The sequence below is a fragment of the Mirounga leonina genome, unplaced genomic scaffold, assembly GCF_011800145.1.
Source record: "Mirounga leonina isolate KUSES-001 unplaced genomic scaffold, KU_Mleo_1.0 Mir_180, whole genome shotgun sequence".
NCBI lineage: Eukaryota > Metazoa > Chordata > Mammalia > Carnivora > Phocidae > Mirounga > Mirounga leonina.
Window position 1 is genome coordinate 11,520,874 of NW_023270469.1, and position 13,607 is coordinate 11,534,480.

The 13,607-nt window shown below is 42.0% G+C and overlaps 1 long non-coding RNA gene across 1 annotated transcript in view; it reads right to left on the reverse strand.

The window, feature by feature from the left end:
• The window catches only part of LOC118023554, a 24,927-nt gene extending 13,132 nt beyond the window's left edge, over positions 1 to 11,795 (reverse strand). The window contains exons 1-4 of the long non-coding RNA XR_004682842.1: positions 11,448 to 11,795; positions 10,438 to 10,537; positions 9,650 to 9,707; positions 4,770 to 4,852 (exon numbers count right to left, since the gene is read on the reverse strand). This is a non-coding gene — a long non-coding RNA (uncharacterized LOC118023554). The remainder of the gene's footprint in view (positions 1 to 4,769; positions 4,853 to 9,649; positions 9,708 to 10,437; positions 10,538 to 11,447) is intronic.
• Between the last annotated feature and the right edge of the window lie 1,812 nt (positions 11,796 to 13,607).

The following is a 13,607-nucleotide window of genomic DNA, read 5'->3' on the forward strand; positions in this document are numbered from 1 at the left end:
AATATGATGACTCTAACAGAGACGTTTTCAGGACCTTGACCATGGGCTCTGTTCTGTGCCCTTCACCTCCTGTCCCCATCACAAGCCTGGACTTGGGGTGGAAAGGACCTCAAAGGCCAGGCTGTTGACCCTTGCCTCTCGCAGATGGCCCCCTCCATCCTCAGCCACTGCCTGCCAACCCAGTGACAGTTGGAACTAATGTCCATGGACAGTTTAGAACTCTAAACTTCCTAATGTTCTGTTAATATGTCAAGGTCAGTTGTTTGTTTGTTTGTTTGTTTTTCTCAGAGTCTGCACTGGCTGTTTCCTCTGCCAGGAACAACTTTCCCCAGACAGGTGGGTGCTGCCTTCTTCATTTAGATACCAACACTCCCCTGACTTCCTGAAGCACCTTTCCTGACCACCGCAGGCTAGTGTCTGTGCCCACTCATCCCTCGCTATTCCTTCTATTCACGGCCTCAGAGCACCCATCCTCTCTGAAGGAATCTGGGGCATCCACCCCAAATTCCCATTCATTGTATTGTCTGCATTTCCCTCTGAATGGTAAAGGTTGTTACAAAAGAGTTTATCTTATCCCCATTGAGCCCTCTCTCCCATCCAGCACATGACAGGCACTCATGAAGGATGTGGGGAATTGAGCAAGAAATGAATGAGTGAATCCAGAGAGGAGGACCTGAGACCTCAGATAGTTCTGGCAGTTCTGCGCCTCCTAGTGCAGGACACACACACCTGTGGTGCCTCCTTGAGCCTCACCTGGGACCCTGTTGTTCCCCCCTGCCCGCAGGTTCCCTGAGGAACCTCAGGTCTATCTTACAGACCGCCCCACCCTCTTTGCATGGGTGATTGGCAGCCCCTTTGATGTTGACCCCTGACAGTGAGTTGTACACTCCATGGTAATGCGGGTAGTGGGAATGGTTGCGAGTCCCAAGGGTTGTGGGAAAAGAGGAAGGTGCTGAGGAAAGAGACATGGTAGGGTGCCGGGACTCCTAAACCACAGCTGAGCAGCAAAGAGCGTGGGTGCTGTTGTGTTGAAGGAAAAGCCACTGGATCTCAGGGACCCAGAACATTTCACTGGCCTAGACAGTCCCAAGTGAGGAGGGGGGGAAGTGCAGGCACTTAGCAAGTCTCCCCTGGGTCTAGTAACGAATGCTTGTAGGCACACAACTCCCGAAGAGCAGAGCGCCATATTGCCCCCACACCAGGTTTCAATTTATCTCATTTAACCCCACGGTGGCTCTCCTTGAGGAAAGGAATGGCATGCAGAGGTGAGGAAACTGAGTCTCAAACAAGTTCTAGAACTGTTAAGTTTTTTCAAAGTGACTCTTGACCTTCGGTGTCTCCATGTTATTCTGTATGTAGGTGGTGCAATGATAGTGTCTTTGTTCTTGTTAACAAGTCCACTAAAATAATCAGAAACACAGAAAGAATGTTGTCTTTCTTCCGAAATAATTTTGATTTCTTTCTCTGTTTCCCTGCTTTAAGTGATTGCACAATATGGAGAACTAACACGATTATAATGCTTAGGATTTTTTTAATAAATGTTCATTACACAAAACATGAAATATACTTTTGTCATTACTATTTCATGCAGAAACAGGAATACTTTTTCTCTCTTCTGGTGTAATGTTGGACTTTCTTGCAACTGTTTTCACTGCTGTTGCTAAATAATTGTATATTTGCTCAAATTGAAGCCCAATAGAATTATGATTTCTAAGACAGTGCTTCATACATGGATCTCGCTTGGAAGTAAATTTGGTGAGTGCCTGTTTCTTTGTCCCAGATGGTGTAAGGATAGTATTTCGGAGATGGTTGTTTATTAAGTTCCCATAATGAGAGTTTATCGTGAGGGATCTTACCCCTAAAGAGATTTGAAACACAAAGTCTACTTCTGTGTGCCAAGAGGTGAACTGACTCTACTCATAAAGGCGGATTTAGCTAACTATTTTTGAAAGAAAGTAGTCTGTGAAACTTCTATAGGCCAAGTGTCACTTCCTTCAGTATTCACCTTGTATTTAAGTGTATTAACAGCTCCAAGGAGACCTGCCTGTGGATTCAGACACCTTCAGCCTCCAGCCTCAAAACCCAGCTCTGCACAAAGATGACCAACACAGAGAGGGAGTTTGCTTCAAAGGCAACCCAGTCTCAGTTTTCTTCGTATGGCACCCGACTCCATGCCCCTCACCCCCTGCTGACCCCATTGACCTTGACTACCAGCCCTCAGAACCAGCCTTTCAGGGCACACACTTTGGTGAATGAAAATGTGGGTAAAGTGGAGTCACCGGGATGCATGAAAGGGAATCCGAAGTCGGATCTAACCTGAAGCCACAAGGTGCTGCACCCTCTCCAGGCTAACACTCCAGTCCAGTGTTCTACCATGCCCAGCCCAAGGCCAAATTATGATGGTGAAAACACTTTCTAGCATTCCTAATTCCCTTCTCTGTTCTAATGTCCTTCACCTCTCCCTCCCCATCACAAGACTTACCTTGGGAATGGAAAGGACCCCAGTGGAGCTGTCGACCCTCCCCTGCTCCCAGATTGCCACCTCCATCCTCAGCCACTGCCAGGCCAACCCAGTGACAGTTGGGGCTGATGTCCACAGACTGTCTAGAACTCTGTCTTGCACCAGCACAGAGCAAGGTCACCGGCCCATGGTGAGGAGCAGCCCACCACAACTGGACCTTGGGAAGCCCTCCTTCTCCCGGGATCAGTTTCCTGTCACTATGGCAAGACTGCCGGGACACATCTACAAGGCTGTGGGCACGCGGCTGCCCTGCGACCCTCACAGTATTGTCCACGCACAGGTCATGGCGAGTCACAGGTGGAAACGACCGTCTACAAACGAGCTGGGCAACAGCAGGTCACTTTCCCAATGACCCTGAGGTCTTGGCAAATGGTGATTGAATGAGGTGGGGTCCAGGAGTAAATGTATTCCATTGCTCAAGTTAACAACATGCGGACTACTTCCCAGTCCTGTGGAGATGGGCATAACGCACACAATAGTGCGCATCTCTAACCTTGGCCGCAGGTGAATGATACTATTATAGATGCTACGTAAAAAATTCCCAAAGCGTCTCCTACTCAGTTAGTTTCTAAAGACAAAATACGCGGGGCGCCTGAGTGGCTCAGTCGGTTAAGCGACTGCCTTCGGCTCAGGTCATGATCCTGGAGTCCCGGGATCGAGTCCCGCATCGGGCTCCCTGCTCGGCAGGGAGTCTGCTTCTCCCTCTGACCCTCCCCCCTCTCATGCTCTCTGTCTCTCATTCTCTCTCTCTCAAATAAATAAAATAAAATCTTTAAAAAAAAAAAAAAAAGACAAAATACGCAGTTGTTACTTGGAGGGAAATAGTAGCCCAAAGGAAGCACCCTCCTTCCACAGCCAAAGAAGAACTGTGAATTTTTAGCGGTAGTATGACATTTTGCTTGATCACATGACTGGTTTTTCTTTGATCATCTTGAATTAGGAATGCTAAACAGATTGCCTTGTAGGCCGAGCCTGATGCTCTGCATCCCTGACATGAGCCAAGGTGAGACCTGACCCCCAGACACATCACTCAGTACTGATTTACGTGAAGCGTTCCTCGATACCAAAGGTGCCTGAACGACCTAATGGTGTCCACGATGAGCCCAACATGGGTCCAGACAAATCAGCTCCCAGCAAAGATCTGTTTGTGAGCACACACCATGCTGAGCACTGCGTCCACTAATCCCTTTGTTATCCTATTTCCAATTATGTCTGTCTTCATAACTTTAGTTGGTATTCCTCTGATGTGGGCATAAGTTTATGAATTTTGATTAGGATGTTGGATCCAACTTAAGGATGTCTTAGAATTGGATTTTGGGGGGAAAGGCATGTAGCAAATGAATATACATTTGAAAGCTATTCAGGATGATTTCATGGTTTGTTCTAAAAAAGAAAAAAACCTTTTTTCTCTTCAATAATTGCATTAACCAAGGTGCCTTAAAATATGGAATCTGAGTTTCAGCAGATAGGAGCATTTTCTTTAATAATACTTTGTGCTTCCTCAGGGGACTATAAAAGATATGTAAATAATTAAGAAAAACAAAATTAGAAAAGAGGAGATATTTTAGAATTGAGGCCTGATTATTTGGTTAGACTATTCATTTTATATTTCTTCTACCTGATAGAATATTATCAATTAGAATATCTAATTTACAGAATTGTTAGAATATTTGGGACACTTCGGGTTTCAGAAAGGCAACTGGTCTTTTTCTTAGAAGAATAACAGAAGAATATTATCAGAATATATAAGTGCATAAATGTTCTATAAATAAATATATATGCATATATATTTATTCGTACATGGTATGTGTTCTGTTCTAAGGAATATGAAGAAAGTGCTACCCTAGATGATTAGCAATAAACAATGAGGCATGTGCTATGATGAATGCAAGATGAGAGGTAAGAAGATGTGATAGGACAGAAAGTTGGTGCAATGGAAATCTTAAGATCTGAATACGTTATTTCTGGCCACTTATGTCAAGTTCCCAGGGCCTCACACTGTCTTGCATATTATTAGCATCTCAGCTTCACCAGTTCATTCATGGAGAAACACCCCTGGCCCCTCGTGATTATGCACACAAGAAAGGGTTCTGAAAAGGATCCCAGAATTGAATGAGAAGAAATACATTTCATACATACCCATTTCCATTGTGTTTGATAAAATTTACGTTCTTGGAAATTTCACTTTTTATTTTGAACTTCTTGATTTGAATACTAGAAATAAAATATGATTAACACTAGAACTTACATTTCTTCCTGTAGCACCCAGACAGCAAGAAGCATCAGATTTTAAAACAGCAGGATTCAGTGATACGCTGATTTTTATCAAGTCTGGCAGTCAAAAGAAAAGTGGCAAGAATATCTTAAGAAACCAGAACGATGTGAAAGCATCTAAAATAAAAGGGTAACTTTAAATGATACAATAATAACTACAATTTAAATGATACAATAATTAACACAAATATTAAACATCAATTATAATTGAGTGTTCTAAGAGGAAACATATTGTAAATTCTAACTTTATTTACATTTTTATATCATCTGAGCTCTTATTATTGAGCCTGGGTTATGAAATAATGATTAATAAAATAATTATATTTTATCAATATAATGATGTAGTACTATTAAAATATTGATTAATAGAAACTTAAGTTGAATAAAATTATTATTACCAATATTAGTGATAAAATATTATATTTTCATAATTTTTAGGGCAATACTTCCTAAGTTTAACATTAATATTTATTCAGAATCACATGCAAGGGGTGCCTGGGTGGCTCAGTCGTTAAGCGTCTGCCTTCAGCTCAGGTCATGATCCCATGGTCCTGGGATCAAGCCCCACATCGGGCTCCCTGTTTCTCCCTCTCCCACTCCCCCTGCTTGTGTTCCCTCTCTTGCTGTGTTTCTCTCTGTCAAATAAATAAATAAAATCTTTAAAAAAAAAACAGAATCATATGCAATATCTCTTGGCCAATAAACACAGTGACATTCCTTATGTTGATGTCATTTTCTGTTTGAAAAAAGAAAGTGAATCACTGGAAATGAATAGATGCTTTTGAGTTATGTTTTAATGTCCTTTCATTTTCAACATTAATCAGATCATATTACTCATTCTATGCTTTGGAAATTTCCAATATTTGTCATTATCTTCATTTGAAAATTTGGAGTTATCCACACAATTAAATGCATAAAAATTTTTTTCTGGTCAAAGATATTTTAATATAAATTGTCTCATTTATATTAAATGAGACGATTCTAATCTAAAATGTGTGCTCTGTCAATACAATATGTTGACAAGCATTAATAGCAATGGCTATTAATTAAATTTCACAACAGTGTGTGACTAATTTACACGTTCATTTTAAGCAGTTTTTCAATGTGAATTGTTTTCGGAAAGTTTCCTCCACACATTCACTTACTTGGAGGGTAAACATTTCATGACCCTTTCCATTATACTGTCTTTTTATAAGTTATTCTCTGTTTAATAACAGTTTTATCAAGATGTAATTTATTCACCATAAAATGTATCCTTTTACGGTGTGCAATCCAGTGGTTTCAGTACATCAGAAGAGTTGTACAACCATCAACATTAGCTAATTTTAGAAAATTTTTATCATCTTTAAAGAGAAATGCCCTATCAACCAGCACTCGGTCCCATTCTCCCTCCTCCCTTAGTAGTTAGTGGAAACTACAAACCTACTTTCTGCTTCTATGGATTTGTCTACCCTAGACATTTCAATATGAATGAAATCAAACAATAGGTGGCCTTCTGTGTCTGGCTTCTTTGACTCAGCATGTTTGCAAGGCTCACCCATTTTTTTTTTTTAAGATTTTATTTATTTATTTGACAGAGAGAGACACAGCGAGAGAGGGAACACAAGCAGGGGGAGCGGGAGAGGGAGAAGCAGGCTTCCCGCCGAGCAGGGAGCCTGATGCGGGGCTCGATCCCAGGACCCTGGGATCATGACCTGAGCCAAAGGCAGACACAACGACTGAGCCACCCCGGTGCCCCATGTTAATAGCATGTATTTCATTAATTTACATGTCTGAATAATATTGCATTGTAAAATATGACACGTTTTATTCATCCATTCATCAGTTAAAGGAGGTCTCAGATGCTAATATTCAGTGATTACCAACATCTTTCCTCATCATTCTTCTTAAGTAGGGAGAAGGCTTGAGGATAAAATCTGGGAAATAGATGTGCCCTCCTGGAGGAGAAAAAGCCCTCAGATGCCCCCCAAAAAATGGGTAAGACTTGTTTTAAGAAGATGCAACGTAAACTCATGAGGAAATTTGTCTCTAAGAGAGTCAGTTCACTGTGCACAGGCGAGAATGACTCAGGAGCCAACTTGGCAGCTAACATTTATCCAAGGAATATGTGTGCACACACACACACACACACACACTCCTACTGCATCCAGTGTACGAGTGCCATTTATTCTGTTAAGTCATGAATGGCTTAAACATTTATTTTCAGGGTAAGAGCCAAATTTTTTTTTCCTGAATTTGAAGTACTTTTTCAGTGCTGTGAATATTTTTTTTTTTTCTTCAAGATTTTATTTATTTATTCATGAGAGACGGAGAGAGAGGCAGAGGGAGAAGCAGGCTCCCAAGGAGCAGGGAGCCCGATGCGGGACTCGATCCCAGGACTCTGGGATCATGACCTGAGTCGAAGGCAGACGCTTAACCATCTGAGCCACCCAGGCGCCCGCGCTGTGAATATTTTATGCAAAATACTTTCCATAATAGAAATTTCTGTTTCATATCAGTTCCACTATCTCTTTGGAATATTCCTAGATGTGCTACAGGACAGACACTGTGGTGTCGAATGGGGGTCACTGCTCAGCCTCCTCTACCCCCTCACTCTCCCCAAGATAGCATCTGGCAGTGAGGAAGCTCAGCACTTCCCAGCCCTAAGCTGTCATTTCAGCATTTTCTGGGACTGATATGGCTGATATGAGAGAGGGAGGGGACGGCAACAGATGGAAGAGAGTTGGAGAGCGGGGAAGGTAGAGAGGGGTCAGACATCAGGAGAGAATGGAAAGGAATGCCCCAGGGCACCCTGGCTGCCTGGGTACTGGTTCTTCCCTTTGCAGCAGGTTCTGGATGCCACCGGCCCAGGTTTCCCTGCTCCCCCAGCTGGACTCCCTGTGGCTCCATTATTTTCTGACAATGCTTTTCTTTTCCTTCCATCCTTACTCCAGACCCATATTTGAGAGCAGACACCACAATGGATCCAGCAGATGGGCTGCAATTCTCCAGCTCACCTCCAGCCCCCACTTCTCAATGAAATGTATGAGAAAGAGCAAAGCTGCACCCGATGGCCAGGACCGGGCCTGATACCCACAATTATGTCTTGGTGTTCTTCTGCAGAAGAGACCAATTGTAACATCGTCTAAACCACAAAATACCAACTGTCCTCTCTCCCAACCAACACAAGTGATTGTTGCTCCTTCACAATTATGACGCCAACCTCGCTCAAGCTTCCCTTCCTAAAGATAAGATTTATTAAAATACCAATCATAGAATCATCCTTCTACATGGCAGCACAAAATCCAGAGAAAAATGTCGGTTTCCGTGAGCTCACCCCAAAATCACCAGGCATCAGTGGAAATCCTGTAAGGCCCTTCTTCAAGAGCAACAACTGCCAAACCGTGGGGGACTAGGAGGATGGCCAAGGAACTCAGCAGCAGGACCGGGAACAGTGATGGTGGCCCCTCAAAAGAGTTAGAACAATCCCTTCAGCCACTTCAGACTGGGGCAGGGCCATCAGGAAAATGCTGGCTGGAAAGGTGCCCTCCTCCCTACCCTTCTCCTTTAGGGGCTGGGCCATGCGGGATCCTTGTCACCCTACTGGGTGTGGATATCAATGACATAAGAACTATGTGCATAGAAGAAATCAAAATCTGGAGTGTCAGAAAGTGTGTCATTAGTTCACCCTGGTGGGGCAGCTTGCGCAAAGGAACAGGTGTAGGAAAGATGCATTGTGTTGGTGGGACGGCTGGGAGCCTCTCGTAGGACAGAAAGGACGTTGTAGTGAACAAGGGTCAGGAGACTGCAAATGGGTCAGATTCTGAGGGGCCTTGATTTACATGTAAACCATAGGACCACTGCCTCCACTGGAAGAGGCTATGGTTCTAGAAAAGTGCATTGCACCACCTCTGTGATCACATGTGATCACAACCCTGGGAAAGATAGCTTTTGTTTCTCACATGCTCTACAGACTGTCAGAAGCAAGTGTGTCTGACATTCCTTTGTCCCATCTGCCACCAGTGTGGGAGCACCTCACCTTCTCTGACGAGGCCCAAATCTGTGCTATCTCAGTTACTCTCTGAATCAAATTCCCCCTTCTTTTGGCCCTGAGACTGTGGATTTGTCTCCACTTTTTAATAAACCGATCAGGATAACTGGAAAATGAACCCAGGGAGGTCTTTAATTCTTTGTGTCCTTCCTTCCTAAAGTACAAGTAAACATCTTCTCCAGGATGAAGGAAACATGTGAATTCCCTCCTTTCTTGCACATGTAGGCAACATTCTGAGTCTTAGGTCCAGGGAGATTCCCTCATTTTCTTCAGGTCACATGACCACCTGAGCAAATAACTTCACATGATCTTCAGTGGAATGGATCCTGTCCTACTAGTACCCCCTTAGATTTCACACCTGAGATAGGGTAAGTCTCTTGGAACTTTCTATTAGAAAATGAATTTCATGCCCTTCTAAATTTCATGGAAATTTGCTTCAGTTAAAAGAGAAGGGGCTAGGGGCGCCTGGGTGGCTCAGTCGGTTAAGCGTCTGCCTTCAGCTCAGGTCATGATCTCAGGGTCCTGGGATCCAGCCTGGCATTGGGCTCCCTGCTCGGCGGGAAGCCTGCTTCTCCCTCTCCCACTCCCCCTGCTTGTGTTCCCTCTCTTGCTGTGTCTCTCTCTGTCAAATAAATAAAATCTTTTAAAAAAACAGAGAAGGGGCTATAAAAATTATAACAAACGGGTTTCTTGAAATATTCAGACAATTGTGTAAAGTCTTAACTCTGATCATAGAGCTTAAGATACAGAAACCAAATTTGTATATCCACCTTAGTCTCAATTATGTCATGGCAATAAATGAACTCAAAACACTAGCGACTTACCTCAGCAGAAGTCTATTTCTCATCCTTCTGGGATTCAGCTTAATGGGATCATCATTATCTAGGACAGAAAAGGGTCATGGCAGTGAGAAAACAGCAATCGCCCCCAAAAATGGAGGATTCTGCTCAGAGATGGTACAGACTGCTTCCTTAAACCCACTCATATCTCACTGGCTGAAAGAAATCATAGGGCAAAGCCTGAAATCAACAATTTGTGAAGTCCAATCCCCTTGGAAGACAAGGCCTAACTGGGCTAGCACCATGAGGCTGGGCATGAAATAAGTGGACCCTATTAAATACATTGTGGTTCATCTATTTGGTCAAAATTATTAGCTTCCGTCCCTAAAGTACACAAAATAATCTTACCCTTCTCCACCAGACACAATATGAGAGATTTTCCAAGCCCCAAAACTCCAATCACACTGAAAGCAACAAGAAGATCCCATTATAAAAACCAATGATGTAATGTATGGTGATTAACATAATAATAAAAAATTAAAAATAAAATAAGAACTTCAAGGGATATTCAGTTGAGATCAACTTGAGCTACTAAGAAGTAAAATTTACAAATGTATGCTGTTTATAAAAAAAAAAAAAAAAAGAAGATCCCATTATAACTCCTTCATCCAGATATCAAAGAACAAAAGCCCAGGCTCTGAGCCAGTTGGAATAGCGACTGGACCCATGTAGTAAACATCCTCTCCTCTGTAGAGAAGAGGAGGGAGACTGCATCATTAGAACAGAGCAGTAGCAAGATTCAGCTGGGGAGATGTTTAGGGGTAGACACTTACCCCCTATTTAGGTCAATTTCTGCTTCCTGGCTGAAGTCCCCAGACCAGATCCTTGGTTGTCCCTTATCTTGCTTGGCCTCATTAGTAAGGACCCTAGAGACTGCAGTAGAGAAAAAAAAAAAAAAGGAAAACACACACAAGTATGAACCAATTAACCTGATTCCATTTACTTCCAGGTGCAATTAGCCCACCCCCTAACTCATTATGCCTAATTTTTCTCTCACCTTAACTAAAATATCTTAAGCTTATCAGTTGTCTGTGGCAAAAGCACACTTCATTTTTTTTTTTCTGTGGCAGTTTAGAGGAATGCTTAAATAACAGAGGAATGATTTACTGGTAGAAGTTTCAACGCAATCATTGCCGTAGACCAAAGGTTTTAAATCACAACCCAGGTTTGATTTTTGCATTTCTTAACTATGTATAAAATTTTTCTCCAAAAGTATGTCTCCAAGTTTTTACATCTTCATTTAAATGAATATAAAATCTACCTGTACCCCTTACCCTGAAGTTGGTGAGTTCCTTCTATCTCCTACCCTTCTTCCCATTGAACAACATATTCCTTTCCTTTTTTTTTCCATAGTAATAGAATATGCCTTTATTAACACATTCCTTTCTGAGCTCTTTTCTTCCTAAATATTCCTAGGCAATAGTGGCCAAGAGCATAGGAATCATGACAGAAATATTCTGTTATCCATAATTCAAGGCAAAAGAGGGTTTCACCCATTTTCTGCCTGCCAGGTTTTCACAGCTAACATAGCTTTACCAAAAAAAATTTATAGTGGCATAACATCAGTAGCCATTTTTCTAGGATTCAATAAAGTTTTCCACCACCCATGGTTTGTCTCCATGACAAATCCACAAATATACTTTTTTCCTGTTAAATGTCATCATTTCCAAATAAGCAATTTGGTGATTGTATCAGGCAGAGTTCAGCCATTCAACCAGAGAAACAATCAGTATATACAGTGATTAATTGCAAGGAATTAGCTTATGTGACTGTAGAGACTCACTAGGCAATTCCAAAATTCCTTGTATGGGCTGAAGTCTTGAGCATGAGCTGAAGCATCAATTAACAGGAAGAATGTCTTCACAGGAAAGTCTCCACTCTATCCTCTTGGCCTTTCAGTTGATGGACTCAGGCCCAGCCAGATTATATAGGATAATCTCCCTTAAAGTCAAATGATCATGGACGTCAATCACTTCTACAAAATATCTTCACAGAAACACCTAGATGAGTGAATAACTAAGTTCTGTAGTTTAGCCATACTGACACATAAAACTAGCCATTTCTCTGGGTGATAGACCTTGGGGAAGGCATGTGCTATGGTAAGCAGTGTAAATTGTGCAAGACTGTTGAATCACAGATCTGTACCTCTGAAACAAATAATACATTATATGTTAAGAAAAAAAGAAGAAGATAGCAGGAGGGGAAGAATGAAGGGGGGGAAATCGGAGGGGGAGATGAACCATGAGAGACGATGGACTCTGAAAAACAAACTGAGGGTTCTAGAGGGGAGGGGGGTGGGAGGATGGGCTAGCCTGGTGATGGATATTAAAGAGGGCACGTTCTGCATGGAGCACTGGGTGTTATGCACAAACAATGAATCATGGAACACTACATCAAAAACTAATGATGTAATGTATGGTGATTAACATAACAATAAAAAGTTAAAAAAAAAAAACTAGCCATTTCTGTCTACACCTTGTTGAGCTGTAAGCCATACACCTCTCCTGAAACCATAAATGACTTCCAATACAAAAATAATAACAGTGATATTTCTGCCTAATGAAGTACAACTATCCTGCCTACAACAGAAACACACTAATCCTTTCCCCAAAAGAAGATGCAACATCCTTGAGCAATGTGCATCCTTCTCTTTTGATACTCCTTAAATATGGTGATTTAAAGTGAAATATTGGGGTGCCTGAGTGGCTCAGTCTGACTTTTGATTTCTGCTCAGGTCATGATCTCAGGATCCTGGGATCAAGCCCCATGTGGGGCTCTGTGCTCAGCGTGGAGTCTGCTTGGGATTCTCCCTCTCCCTCTGCCCCTCCCCCTGCTCATGCTATTTCTCTCTAAAATAAAAAAAATTAAATCTTTAAAGTGAACTATTATTGGGATGCCTGCTGGCTCAGGCAGTAAAGCATGACTCTTGATCTCAGAGTCATGATTTCAGGCCCCCAAGTTGAGCGTGGAGCCTACTCGAAATAATAAAGGTAACTATTATTAATGGATCATTAGGGGATAACTGTGGGAAGAAAACAAAATATTTTAATCTATATACAGATTCATAGCAAAATTCTCATAACTAGTATATCCTTGATTCTGCAAATGGTCACAAGGTAAGTAGCTGGTATTCTTAACAATTTTCTTCCACTACCAATTCATATTTCAGCAACCACCTCACATGGTTTTGATTCTGGCCAGGTGACCCAAATACTTATTGTATTTATATATATTTAAATTATTTGTAATATATACAAATATCTGTAAGTCTGTTCTTAGAGAACTGCCTCCAGGGCTAACATTTGTATCATTTAGCCTCAACCAGAGATAGAGAGCAATAGCATCTGAACTCACAGGAAACCAGTGAAATTATACATACACATGTACGCGTATGTATATATACATATACATAAACACATTTGCTATTATTGGCTTATACAATTGTAGCACCTGGATAGGCAAGAACGAAATTTCTGGGTCAGATCCTATGGAGGGCTGAAACTCTCTCACGGGGCAATGAAGCTGCTGTCCTCAGCTGTGATTTCTTTTCCTCCAGGAATGCCCAGCTTTGCTCTGAAGACTTTTCCATGACTGGGGTACCTGGGTGGCTCAGTCGCTAAGCATCTGCCTTTGGCTCAGGTCATGATCCCAGGCTCCTGGGATTGAGCCCATCGGGCTCCCTGCTCAGTGGGGAGCCTGCTTCTCTCTCTCCCACTCCCCCTGCTTGTGTTCCCTCTCTGTCAAATAAATAAAATAAAAATCTAAAAAAAAAATTTTTCCATGATTGTATCAGCCCCACCCAGATTATCAAGGATAATCTACTTAAATCCAACTGATGATGTAATTCAATCAATCGACAAAATACTTTGAAACCTAGATTCGTGTTTTTTTGAGTAACTATGGAGTATAGACTAGCCAAGATGACATGTAAACCTTACTGTCA